Below are 13,457 nucleotides of genomic sequence, written 5' to 3'. Positions count from 1 at the left end.
ATCAATTTAGATTATGAATGATACTTTTGTCACTGTGTTACCCAGAGCACACTGGAAAAAAAAAAAAAAAAAGTAAATTTTGATTAAATTAATGATCCAGATTTGCCACTAATGATCAGTTATCAGCATTATTACAAATTGATAATTTGTTTTTGTTAGTATTTTGCAAAAGCACACTAACCAAATGAATTACTAAGGGAGGATGACAAGGGGGGGGCTGGGGGGAAGTGAATATTATAATTTTAGCCCAGTGTACTGAAAGATAAGCCAGCAGTAGATAAATATACAACTCAGTGTTTTGACAGGAATGTGCATCTGTTTCCCATTAACTTTGCTTGAGACAAGCAAGGAGTCAAGGTTTCCCGTGATTTAATTTGAAGAGCAATTTGGATTTCCTGTGCCTCAGCTGGAGGTATTATTGGTATGAGACCAGAAATGCCCTAACTGTCCTAGGAGTTTTATGTTCCACAAAGAATAATACCTACAGAAATTTAAACAGGATGTCAAGAAGTGTTACATGTGGGCTCCCAGTGCACTCCAGTGTTTCTAATATAAATTCACATGAGTTTCATTCTCTCTTTTTGTCACACAAAGTGACCAACTTGGAAAAGATAATAAGCTAACACAGCATAACTCACAGTGTAACTCTGTCCAGCAGAGGAACTAAAATTTCACATCAGATTCCCTGAAAATGACATGACTGACCTAAATAGCCAAGATTGTTGTTCACAGAAGGGCAATAGAGCCCAGACAGACAGCTGCTAAGCTCTGGTCATGTATGATATTCAAAAAGGTCTGAACACATTTCTTGTGACAGCAAGGTCCTGTGGTGGTGTCCTGGTTTGAAAAGATAGGTGTCTGCTAAGGAAGTCTGCTAAGGAACCTCCCTTAAAATGGAAAAATGTAAATTCCCCCTCCTCTGAATTATTATAATCTTGAAATTAAGGGCTTCTCAGGCAAAGATATGGGAATAGGAGCAACAGTTCTTTGCTAAGAAAATTAAAATAAAAATGCAGTAGTACAAAAAAAACCCAAAACAACCAACCCATCCACTGACAGAGTCAGAATACAACCTGACACCCTGTTGGGCACGGTGTTTGTAGCAGTCTAACTAAATGGTGGCTGCAGGCCTCCTGCAGTGACAATGTGGTTCTGTTGAAGCAATGATCCTGTCTGGTGGTTGACATAGTTAGATAGGGAAAGCCGATTGGAAGATCTCGTGATGTACGTGAAGATAGGGCCCCTCTTTCTCCAATGTTCTATAACCCATAATATCACGGTGATTACATCATCATAACTCGGTCATATAAAACCTTGCACACCGGAAATAAACGCTCTTCACCGTCCACCACATTGGTGTTCGCGTGTGATTTGCCCGACAGGCCTGTGAGTTTCGCCGTCGAGTCACTCACGAACTGGGTCGCTATGCCTCATTCTGAGGCAACATAGTGGTGTCGAAACCCAGGACCGCTCCCCGATACACGGATACGAGCAGCCGGATTTCGGGAGTCTCGCCGGGCGCTGAGGGATGGCTGGAGCAGCGGGACCGACTTCAGCGGGGAGGATGCTCCCGTACCACCGGGATGCAGTCGCTCGGCAAGGTAGTTTCACAGCTGCACAAGCAGTGGGGTATAGACTGCAAATCAGGGGATTTTGAACGCGCGGTTACCAGATTGCTAGAATTATGTGTTATTGATGATCCGGTAGATATATTACACCCAGATTGCTGGGTTAGGTGTACTGAGGCGCTCACGAATGACGTGTTGTGCTTCAAGTCCAGCAAGTGCCTTAAAAGCTGGGCAAGAGTTATGGAAGCGCTGCGAAAAGCGCTTCAAGAGCAGGAAATTTGGAAGGCAGCTCAAAGCTGTTTAAAGGTTACACCACAGGTGGGGGTTGGAGCTGCTACTCAGATCACGTTTATTGATTGCCCCACCAATTCTAGCTGGCCATCCAATGATGACAGGCGACCTGAGTCGCCGTTCCACCTGCCCGATCCTAACGCAGGTTTGGCCGCAGAACATAATTTGCCACTGGGGATTACCGATGCCACTGAGCCGCGGGGTGCGCCTGACACCGCGGGCCCTGGAAATGTCGGGGAAAGGCCTCCACCGTATGTGCCACGAAATGGCGCCAGGGACAGGAGAAAGGGGCGGAGCGAAGGGTGCCTAACACGTGCGGACATACGCGATCGGGAGTCTAAGGGGAGGTGGGCAGACAGCGCCGACAGTGAAGGGGAGGAGAGCTCACAGTCCAATCAGAGAGCGTGCTGTAGAGTGTCTCCTTGTAAGGAAAAGAACCCGCTGGAAGGAAGGTGGAGAAAGGGAGGGGAGAAAACCGGTCCTGGGAAAGGGAGAGGGCGGAGTCCCACCAAAAGGCATCGTAGCCCAGAAGCCCACTGCCACTCAATAAGACCGAGTCCTGGGTAGTTCCAGCAACCTCGGGAATCTGGGCCTGTAGCTCCACAGGTATTACTCTGTGTATTTCCATCAAACACTTTGATGAAACTAACAATTTTTGTGTCTGAGTGGTCATTATCCCTAGGATCCTGTATTTCCATGGAGATGAATTGCCTTACCACCAAGAGAGAGGTTTCCTATGCCAAAAGCGAGAACTCATTACCGCCATTAGCCTCGCGGTACTTTTGGGCCTAAGAGCGACAGACGCAGAGTAGATATCCTACCTATGCATCAAGGAGGTCATGGCTGTTCAGAGCCAACACAACCGTAACCAGCCAACCTCTGGCCCGCCGAAATAGCTCAGTTGGGAGAGCGTTAGACTGAAGATCTAAAGGTCCGTGGTTCAATCCCGAGTTTCGACAGAGCTTCAGCAAAGACTTGAACAGTGTAGCCGACAACGTTCTCAACAGAACTGGTTTAATTCAATGTTCAGCCAATCCCCATGGATTGTTACCCTCATATCCACGTTAGCAGGACCAGTTACCATTGTTGTGTTTGCACTTATTTTTGGTCCTTGTCATCTTAATAAGTTAGCCTAGTTTGTAAAAACCCATTTGGATAATGGACATTTTATATTTAGAACAGAGACAGTTAACCTGAGTTTGCATGATAGTTCGTACTAACACACCATGGTTTCGTTCAATGTTCATTACTAACAAGTTCACAGTTTGTTGTTAATTACATAAGTCATTCAGTTATAAAGTTCTGTTCATGGAGAGGGGGGGAGATGATGTGGTTAGATAGGGAAAGCCGATCGGAAGATCTTGCGATGTACGTGAAGATAGGGCCCCTCTTTCTCCAAAGTTCTATAACCCATAATATCACAGTGATGACATAATCATAACTCGGCCATATAAAACCTTGCACACTGGAAATAAACGCTCTTCACCATCCACCACATTGGTGTTCGCGTGTGATTAGCCTGACAGGCCTGTAAGCTTAGCAGTCATGTCACTCACGAACCGGGTCGCTACGCCTCATCTGAGGCAACAGGTGGTGGTGGTGATGGGTCCAGTCTTCCTCTGGGAATCCAGTGGAGAAAGGCTGACTGTGGTGTTGCAAATCTCAACTTATATCCAGGTAGGAATGCTTGGCTCCTTCCCCTGGCTGAAGCATCTCCCAATGGGATGATGTCATTTTATCAGTCCTGCAGTGAGACTCAATGGCCCATTATGAGAAGATACCCCCCTGGAGGGAGGATGGCTCATGGAAGAGATAAAGAACACTGCCACACCTGGTTTTAACAGATGGTAATAGAATAAATACTTTTGGCTACATCTTGCATTGCAACCCGAGACAGGTGTTTCTCAGGCTCTCTACACAGAAGTAGAGGCACTCCAAAATCTTACTTGCTTATTTAAATCACAGCTTTGGTTTCTGTGACCAACATATAATGCTGACGGTATATTTGCATGAATAATTAAACATTATTACAAAGGTAACAACGATCTGTTAGATCCTTTTAATGCATTTATTTACAAACTACACTGTCTTTTGAATGAGAAAACAAGTTATTTTGAGCCATTCAGATTGCCAGGAGGTTAATATATCAGCATGTCTATGGATCTCCTCTTCAAGTGAAATCTTAGTCCCAGCTGGAGTCAGCTCTGGGTTTTGCCACAGGGCTTGATATAGCTGATATTTTCAACTCTTGGGCTCCCTGATGACTGAGAGAGAGCTCTGGAGAGGCAAGTATAGGAATATACAGCACATCCTGTGCTCAGGTAAGTATTCTTGCATACAGACATATTTTTGTCTAAGATACTCATCACTTATGTTTCCTCCTAATCAGAATAATCCACAAGACACAGATTTTTAACTCAGATATATCAAAAGGGGCAATGCTGATTATTATCTGCAGCTTACTTCTTTTCAGCTTGTAAAGTTTTAAGAACTTGTAAAAACTATTTTAAAATTCAGTCACCGTCAGCTTTGAGGAAAAATTCGCATTGTTTCTTTGACAGTGTAAACTCTACCACGGGTTTTTTTTTTTGTTTTTGTTAAAGTGTACTGGACTTTGTAAGGTCATACCATTACTGGATATTTAGGAAGCTTCAAATGATTCTGTTGTTTGATGACCTAGAAATAGAAATTAACCTGTAAAACTGCCTGATTGTGATTGCACTACGTAACTCTTGATAATGAAAACACAAAAAGACTTAATTTAGGCTATGAAGATAAAAATATTAGTATTCCTTTAAAATCCACACTTTTTTTTTCTCCCTGGGTTTTCATTGTTTTTGTTGGGTCTTTTAAATGTTAACTTTGTATGCCAGAGTTTTGAATTTTAGATGAAAGTGAAAATTGCTTCAGAAGAGCAGTTCACCTCATGTCTCATGCGTTGGAGGCCCTGTTAATCTCAAAAAGCAAGAAAGCAAGAAAAGAAGGATATCCCACTACTCTGCTGAACTCATTTTAGGCTATTCCAGGCTATTCTTGCTAAGTATACATCTTCTGCTGCTTTTTTCCTGCTATTTACATTTTTTAGTGTATGAGATTTTAATTTTTCACATTGAGGTTCTCTAGTGTTACTGATCCCACAGCTAAGACACCTTATGATTTATTAGTCTATATTTGTAGCTGATATGTGACATTTGTCATATCGTTCCATATAAATATTCTCTCAACACTGCAGCAATATTATCTAATAAAAACATGAGGAACAGAACTATGCAGCCTCCATGATTTTTGACTAAAATCAGAGCCAAATGCTTACACATTCTAGGCAGGCAGCTGGAAATTTGACTTATGACATTTGCTAATAAGTGATAATTATGCATATAGAGACAGTATTCTATTGATACATATTGGGCATAGTGATCTTGCAACAAAATTGATGAAAGTATCATCAGATATGGAAAATTGCAGAAAGAGCTTTATTTACAGTTAATAGCTATTCTGTCATGTATGATCTTCTCTTAACAAAATAAAACAAGTTTTTTCCTGTCAGCCATTGTATCTCAATTTGAAGGTCTAGAGATCTCTTACAACCAGTATTAGTGCAATGTCATCCCTGACTAGAGCTGAAAACAATTCTGTGATGAACATGAAAATAACTTCTTTAACGATATGACCTCCAGGTCTCATAAGGATACAGCAATACCAAGATGAAACATGACTTTAGTTCTGTATAAACAATCTTCTCTCACTTCTCCAAATCCAAATCAAGATGCTTTGGTAATTAAATGTGGAAACAGCAGCTAGAAGTGTGACCCACCCTACTTGAGGATAGTAGAGTCAAGAGTCAAGTCCATCAAGAGTCTTCAGGTTTGTAGTATTTTTTGCAGTCAGTGGTTTCAACTACCTACAGTTGAAACATACAGAAATCCTCAGCAATTTGCATTGTGGAAATAGCATTTAACCATTCAAAACATGGGCTGGCTTGAAACAGAAGAATTTTTGGGGATTTTTTGACTAGTACTAGCAAGTATTTTCCTGATCTCTTCATAGAGCCCTGGCCATGCCAGGTTCTGAGAACTTTCCTGGTGACACAGAACATCTGCTGCTGTCCATGGAAACCTTGGCCTTCTGAGCTCTGTGTGACCCAAGAGCCATATGTATAATGTTTACACAGAATCAGTTGTAACGCTGCTGATAACACAAGTGAGTGCTGCTTTTTCACATGCATTGGTACATTTTTTTTGAGCAGAGTTGCACATCCCTAACCAAGTCATACTTTGGAAGTGTAGTCTGTATGTGCCTGTCTTCAGTCAAACCTTTTCCTTTCCTGGAATGTTTCCAAGGCTTCCATATTTTAAAACAGTGTTTTCCCTTACTAAATAAATAAAAGAAAATTGATTTAGTTGGTTTTCTCTTACTAAATCAAGGATTGAAATGAAAATGGCAAATGCCCAAATGTACATCCAATGACTAATGTGAGAATATGCTTTCTTACATCCCTAATGTATTCCATAGCCATGCCAGAATTCTGAGAAAATTCTGGTGGCTGAGCTCAAGAAATACAACACTTATTCTTTATTTCATTATATCTTTCATTAAGAAAGGAATGATCTCTGACCCAGAGAATTACATAGACTTTGGTAGACTGTGGATCAGTCCTGTGAGATTTAGCTGTAAAGGCAGTTGCTAGGTTTTGTCCCACCTAATTATAAACATTTTTATGTAAACATCAACCAAGTCACACCAGTCAGGGAAAATCAGAACATGACTATCAGTACTACTTTAGTGCTTGCTTGAAGATGAGAGGAATCATATCCAGTGAGTACTTACATTCCTCTATAAAAAGGGGAACTCAAATCTTGAGATATTTTCATTTAGTTGAGTCAGATAAATACCATCAGAAAATTTAATTCTCAGTGCTCCCCTCTGAGTTTCCTACCAGTTCCTAAAATATTTCTATCAGAGATGAAGTATTTATCAAATAAAGTGTGCTACAAAAGTCAACACTGTAAGCAGGGTGACTATTACAACGCATGCAACTAAGAATACATGCTCATCCCATTTTAGATTGAGATTGTTTAAGGGGTAATTGTTATAACTATTTTAACAGCAAAAATTTTACTGTATCTTCCACATAGCTTATCTGAAAGAGGTTATGATGTGACATTAACTTAGAAAAAATCGACCAGTTAGGTCTTTTTCTACACATGTAACTCTCCACTATGATCCTGCCCTTTAGAATCTGGCCTGAAGAACAAAAGAAACCAGCAAAACAAAGACACAAAAGCACTTTTCCTTATGTAAACTATGTGATATCATTTATGACAAAATGTCTTGGTTTGAAAAGATAGGTGTCTGCTAAGGAAGGCAGGAACCTCCTTTAAAATGGAAAAATTGAAACCTCTCCCCCTCCGAATTATTGTTATCTTGAAATTAAGGGCTTCTCAGGCAAAGATATGGGAATAGGAGCAACAGTTCTTTGCTAGGAAAATTAAAATAAAAATGCAGTAGTACAAAAAAAGCCCAAAACAACCAACCTATCCACTGACAGAGTCAGAATACAACCTGACACCCTGTTGGGCACGGTGTTTGTAGCAGTCTAACTAAATGGTGGCTGCAGGCCTCCTGCAGCGACAATGTGGTTCTGTTGAAGCAATGATCCTGTAGAAGGGTGTAGTTTTCCTCTGAAGGTCCTATGGTGGTGGTGATGGGTCCAGTCCTCCTCTGGGAATCCAGTGGAGAAAGGCTGACTGTGGTGTTGCAAATCTCAGATTATATCCAGGTAGGAATGCTTGGCTCCTGCCCCTGGCTGAAGCATCTCCCAATGGGATGATGTCATTTTATCAGTCCTGCAGTGAGACTCAATGGCCCATTAAGAGAAGATACCCCCCTGGAGGGAGGATGGCTCATGGAAGAGATAAAGAACACTGCCACACCTGGTTTTAACAGATGGTAATAGAACACATACTTTTGGCTACATCTTGCATTGCAACCCAAGACACAAAGAAAAAGTTAAATCATATCAGTATTCATAAAAAGTAGATGCTTTTGAGCACCACAGCTTCATGATTTATAATCTCTGAAGAGTAAAGTGTTTAGGGAGAAAAGATGACCAGTCTTGAAATTCACAAACAGATAATAATTTTAAAAATGTGTCACCTGTGCACATTTGGACACCATGATAAATATGAGTATTTTCCATTAGAAAAAGAACATTAACAAAAATCATTCATACATTCACAGTATCCAACATTATTAATAAATTGTTACAACTTTGTCAAAAGTATGGAAGAAATGCAAAGGTACTTTGTGAGACTTTAAATGAACTTAAAACTCTTACCTTTCATTCACTCCTGTAGTGACAGGAATGCTCATTCAGCATCACGAAAGCTGGACTGCATGCTCATCTCTGCCTCAGAGGTTTTCATTAATCTTTTTCAATTCCCAAGAAAATGAGTGCTATAGTTAGCAGATTGTACACTAACCAAGCCTATGGCTGATGAAAAAACATTTTGCCGCCAAAATCAAAAGAAGCAAGAATTTGTAACACTTGCCTAGAGTTGTATAAAAATTTGTGAACCATCAGATGCTGAGTATGACTGTTGAATCTGTTAACAGTTGTAATACGTGTTTTTTATTCCTTGTTCTCCACTTCTGAAAGTATATAAGATCTCTTGATTCCTGAAAGTACATAAAATCCCACACTGAACTTAACTAAAACACCATATTCTTTACAGATATTTATACGCTTTAACAAAATCTAGTCTTATGTTTCAGAAAAAGAGAAACCTGAGAGCAAAGATTCTGGGAATCCAAGAGAATTCCAGCAATTCAAATAGATATTTCAAGCACCCTAATGGCAGGTTCAGAGAGGAGGGACAAAAAAACCGTTTGTATAATGTATAGTCTTGGCAACACTTCCTAGGAAAATGAAAACATCCTCACAACACAACTATGACAGTAAAGAATATAACGTCACATTACAGATAACTTAAAGCTTATCTCATTATACCAATGTGGTAGATAGAGGAAATTTAAAAGAATGTGTAGAAAAAATCATGCCCTCTTCCATACGTGTTTCAAAAAGATGGCAGAGACTGTTAGTATGAGCAAGCATAAAACTGTATTTTTAATTGCTCACAGACTACTTCATTAACCAAGGTGGACTTCCTTACATAAACTCTACTTTATGAATGACAATTGTTACATGGGCATCAACGGTGTAAAAGGTGACAAACTTTTCCTCTGTCATGATGGAAAGTTCTTGTCACTCTCCATTGACCACAGAAGAAGCTGAAACTGTCATAAAAGTGCTGAAGTTTAAGAGTAAGTAAGAAAATCTGGTTTTGTCCTAGCACAGTGTTTTGAAATGATGACTGCTGAATATTTTTATTTTAGTGACAGTTTTTAGAATTTTTCCAAACAGATGACTGTAGGGATGCTGAGGAAACAGATTTCTTTCTTTAGGGTAAGACCAAGACACAGCAGAGAAGTTAATTTTGAGAAGACAGAAATAAAGTCATTATACCCAGAAAATATAATCAGGTCTTTTTAAAGTGATTGAGGCAGCTCTATAGTCACTGAGCTATATAACTATCTGCAAGTGGGAGCAGAGGTAATTTTTCTTTTACTTGATTTTGGTATAATTTTCATGAACAATTTCTGCCATTATTTCTAACTTAGAATATGATTCATCCACTTGAAATCATTATGAACTCCACAATTTTTATTAGATACTTGAAGTCATTGACAAGCAATAGAAAAGTTCCAATCTATGAAAAAAAATTGTCCCAGCTTTTCTTTTCTCTGTGTAATTAATTATCCTTTGGAAATGATGATGATCAATACACCTCTGATTTACAAGAAGCGAGTGTGAGAAAATAAGTAAAAAAGAATACAATAACAGTGGAATTGTACAACACTAGGAGTATTTTTTGGCAGACGTTTCAAAAAACTAAGACAACTCTGACTTGTCAACCTAGGAGGATATATCATCACCACAGAAGGAATATCAGCCTCTGTGACTGTTTTAGGTTGATGTCACTGTATTTAAAAAGACACACAAATTGGAGCCCTTTACATGCTTGGATCTGCTGTCAGGAGAACCAAGAGTGCTGGACTCTCAGGCACAGAAAATCAAACCCCACTGATTTAAAATTATGCCATCAGACACCTGGCCATGTCCAGCTCTTCCAAAGCAGTTGTCAGACACATTTGCAGTATTGATATATAATTTGATATATAATACAGGATTATCTGGTGATCACTTCCTGTTCTTCACCTGGGGCAATACAAGAAGAATTTCCATATTTAGAACAGATTTTATGAAGAAGTGCGGAAGTGTCAGAAATAAAATTAAGTTTACAGAAGTAATGAAAAATGCATAGTAGCTGATGGAGCCTGTTATTTAGGAGAACCAGGTTAAACAAATTATTTTTGTCTTCAGTTTCTTCCAGACTGGTTTGTCTCTGCCTACAGATAGGATCACTCTTTGGAAGTGAGGAAGTGCAAATGGCTGGTGTTTAGCACTCCAACTGATTCCTTCCACATAAAGACACATGAAAATATGAATTAATATGTGTAACTCCAATATCTATTCTGGAAATACCTATTCATCTTCCATGTAGGCTGTATGGTGGCAGGTGGAGTGATGGCTGTTCTGTGGTGTACCAGACCTCCAACAAACTCTGTGTGATCTTTTCCTACAGTGACAGTAATGAGACTTTGTTAAGATATTTGTGATTTGTGATTAAGATCCACTGTAGTAGATTGTTCTTGCTGGTTTTAGCTATGTTATTTTTCCACGAAGTTCATCCCAACTAATGACTTAAGAAAAATAAATGAAAAGAGCATATTGTGTACACTTAAATAAACCCACTGAAATACAATGATATAAGTCCACCACAGCATCCATGACTCACAGCAAAATACAAAAAATGCCAATGCTTTGCAGTCAGTAAATTTATCTTTAAGGTTATATACACTTATTTAGAAGTGATGATAAAGCACCATGTTAGCATTAATGTGATTTGGGTTTTTTTATATAGAGAATATTTGTGATAAGTTGCTGTTAAAATTAGGATGAGGACCAGGTTGTCTTCATCTACTTTCTGTCCCATGTATTGTGTGGTGATTAGCCCATTTTATTTTCCCTCATAATATTTTAAAATCAGATCAATACCTTCCTCTCTACAAAGCTGTCATACTTGTCTAAAATACATATTGAACAAGTTCTGGCTGTTTGTTTTAGCTGCAAAACAGATACCTGTAAGCAGAACTTTGTTGGCATTAATATCTCCATTCACAGCATCTGTCTTGTCAAACACCACACCAGGTAGTAGGAAAAACATTCCATGGATGAATAAAATTACTGAGAAAAATTATACTAAGATGACAAAAGTGTCTGGTTTTACCTCACTTTGACAGTCAAACTGTGGCAAAAGAATTAACATTCCCATCATCTGGAAACAAAAAGTTGGTGCCTTGTTCTGCATCATGCTCAGACCTCCCTCTGACAGCAAAATGATCCCTCTCTTATTTGCTAATTCACTGTTCTCAGAAATCTATCTCTCTCCCAAACTTTTAATCTTGTTACTCTCTCCCGAATATTTCATCTTTCTGTAACATGTGAAATGTACTGGGACATTTCTGGATAGCATAATTAAAACATTTGCTTATGTATTTTCAGCACTAACATGTGAGGCAGTAGATCAATCAAAGCATCTTTCTGTGGATCTAAGGGAGCATATCTGGAAGTCAGTCTGGATAGTAAGTCCTGGCAGTGGCTGCGATTTTCAGAGTCGGATGAGAATCCACAGTGGCTGATGCAAAGAATTATGGGCATACTTTGGTGCAATCTGAAACAGAACTGGTTTAATGGGCAAAACAACAAACAGAAATCTGAACTTGGTATGGGGGTGCATAAAAAGGGCACGGTCCTGGGTGGATACAGTATTTATATGAGATAGGATTAGGGTGGAGTTTGAGGGACACGGTCCAATGGAGAAACACAATAACAAATTTTCATAACAATGCAGTAAAAATGAACTAATTGTGGAGCATGGAACAGAGAACTTTCTAGACTAATTAATATAGAGGACTCCCATTGGGGTTTCCAGGTGAGATTTCTCTCACTCTAACCATGGAGATGTCTCCCATGACCTTAGGGGCTGGAGATTAATGCTGGGGGCTGGATCGACTTCCACATCTCCCCCTTTTTGTTTTTCTAATGAAGAAGTGTAAATAGATTTTTCAAACATCTTAAACATTCATTCAAACAAACAGGGTAGAAGAGCTAGGATGGTAACAACAATAAAGACAACTAATAGAACAGTTTTGTTGACAGCATCATGTAACTCAAAATGTTCCACCCTTGGAACAACCTATTAAGACAGTTAACTCCCTGTTCTTGCTTGTTAACACCCTCTCAGAAGATTTATGCTGTGATGGATTGAGTTACTATGATCAATAACTTCATGCAACATAAACCCTCTAAGTCTTTGCAACCATGGCCATGGGCTAAAAGAAGAAAATCAATGGCCACTCTATTCTGTAGGGTTGTGTGACTAACAGCTGTTATGTCAGTAAGTAACTCACTGAAGGCGATTGATGTTGCACTGGTTTGTTTGCTAAGCCAGCACCCAATCCCATCTAATTCTTTTAAGGCTTTGGCTGCAGCCACCCATGGCAATAGCATGGACATAACAATCTCTGATGACTGATTCCAATAGGTAATTTTATCATTGCAATCTGGTTTGAATTGGTGAATGGCTCTTTTAGTATGAACTAATTTATGTGCCATGGTTAGATTAGGTGCTAGCATAGTCAAATGCCCAAGCTACATGCGCCACATTTAATTTGTGATGGTATAGACCAAGAGATGTGATTAGATAGGCAAAGCCCTATCTCTGCAAATAAAGAAACTGCCAGGTGTTAATTGAATTGGGTGCAGACTGGACCAGGTAGGAGTATTAGTGGTATAATTGTACCACAGGGTCTGATTTCTATACAATTTATTGTTTGGAGAAATGTCTTTGAATGAACTTAAGTGATAAAATTTTATACAATAGTCCATTTTTACTGATCCCAATAGTTCTTGGGTTTCCGTTGGTACATGTGGTAATTTCTTTGTCCAGTTATCCCAGACATTTATGGGGTTAAATTTCCAGATTTTAATGCTTTGACCTTGAGTTTGCAAAGTACAGATGGTATCCACTGGTACTGGCCACACATCCGTAGGTAACCCCACTAGAGAGGTGGAGAAGGGGTTACTTGGGCTGGCAACCGTGGAGGCTCTGGAGCCAAAGGCAATGATGGTGTGGAAGGAGGCCTCTAAGGTGTGAAAGTTTTCCCCCACACAATGATTGTAGGAAAAGGCTTTTCCCATAGTTCCTTGCACCACCATTTTACTGTACCCCAGTTATATGTACCCAGTTAGCCTGTGAGCTGTCCCCTCCGCTTTTTACCTTATATGTCCTCTCCCTGGAAAGTTCTCCTTTCCCTGCTTCCCCATTGGTCCCAGTTTGCTGCAATCCTCCACCCCTGTTATCTCATTGGCTCTCCTTCTCCCTGACCCTGCCTATGCACCACTTGATCCTGTTC

The 13,457-nt window shown here is 39.7% G+C and overlaps 1 non-coding gene across 1 annotated transcript; it reads left to right on the top strand.

Annotated features, from left to right (window-relative positions):
- The first annotated feature begins 2,745 nt into the window (after nucleotides 1-2,745).
- Nucleotides 2,746-2,818, top strand: TRNAF-GAA (transfer RNA phenylalanine (anticodon GAA)). Its single transcript has one exon. It is a non-coding gene; the product is annotated as a tRNA-Phe (tRNA).
- Nucleotides 2,819-13,457: the final 10,639 nt, after the last annotated feature.

Source organism: Poecile atricapillus, chromosome Z (genome assembly GCF_030490865.1).
Source record: "Poecile atricapillus isolate bPoeAtr1 chromosome Z, bPoeAtr1.hap1, whole genome shotgun sequence".
Lineage (NCBI taxonomy): Eukaryota > Metazoa > Chordata > Aves > Passeriformes > Paridae > Poecile > Poecile atricapillus.
The sequence above is the reverse complement of the archived record's forward strand: the minus strand, read 5'-3'. Positions and strand labels throughout refer to the sequence as shown.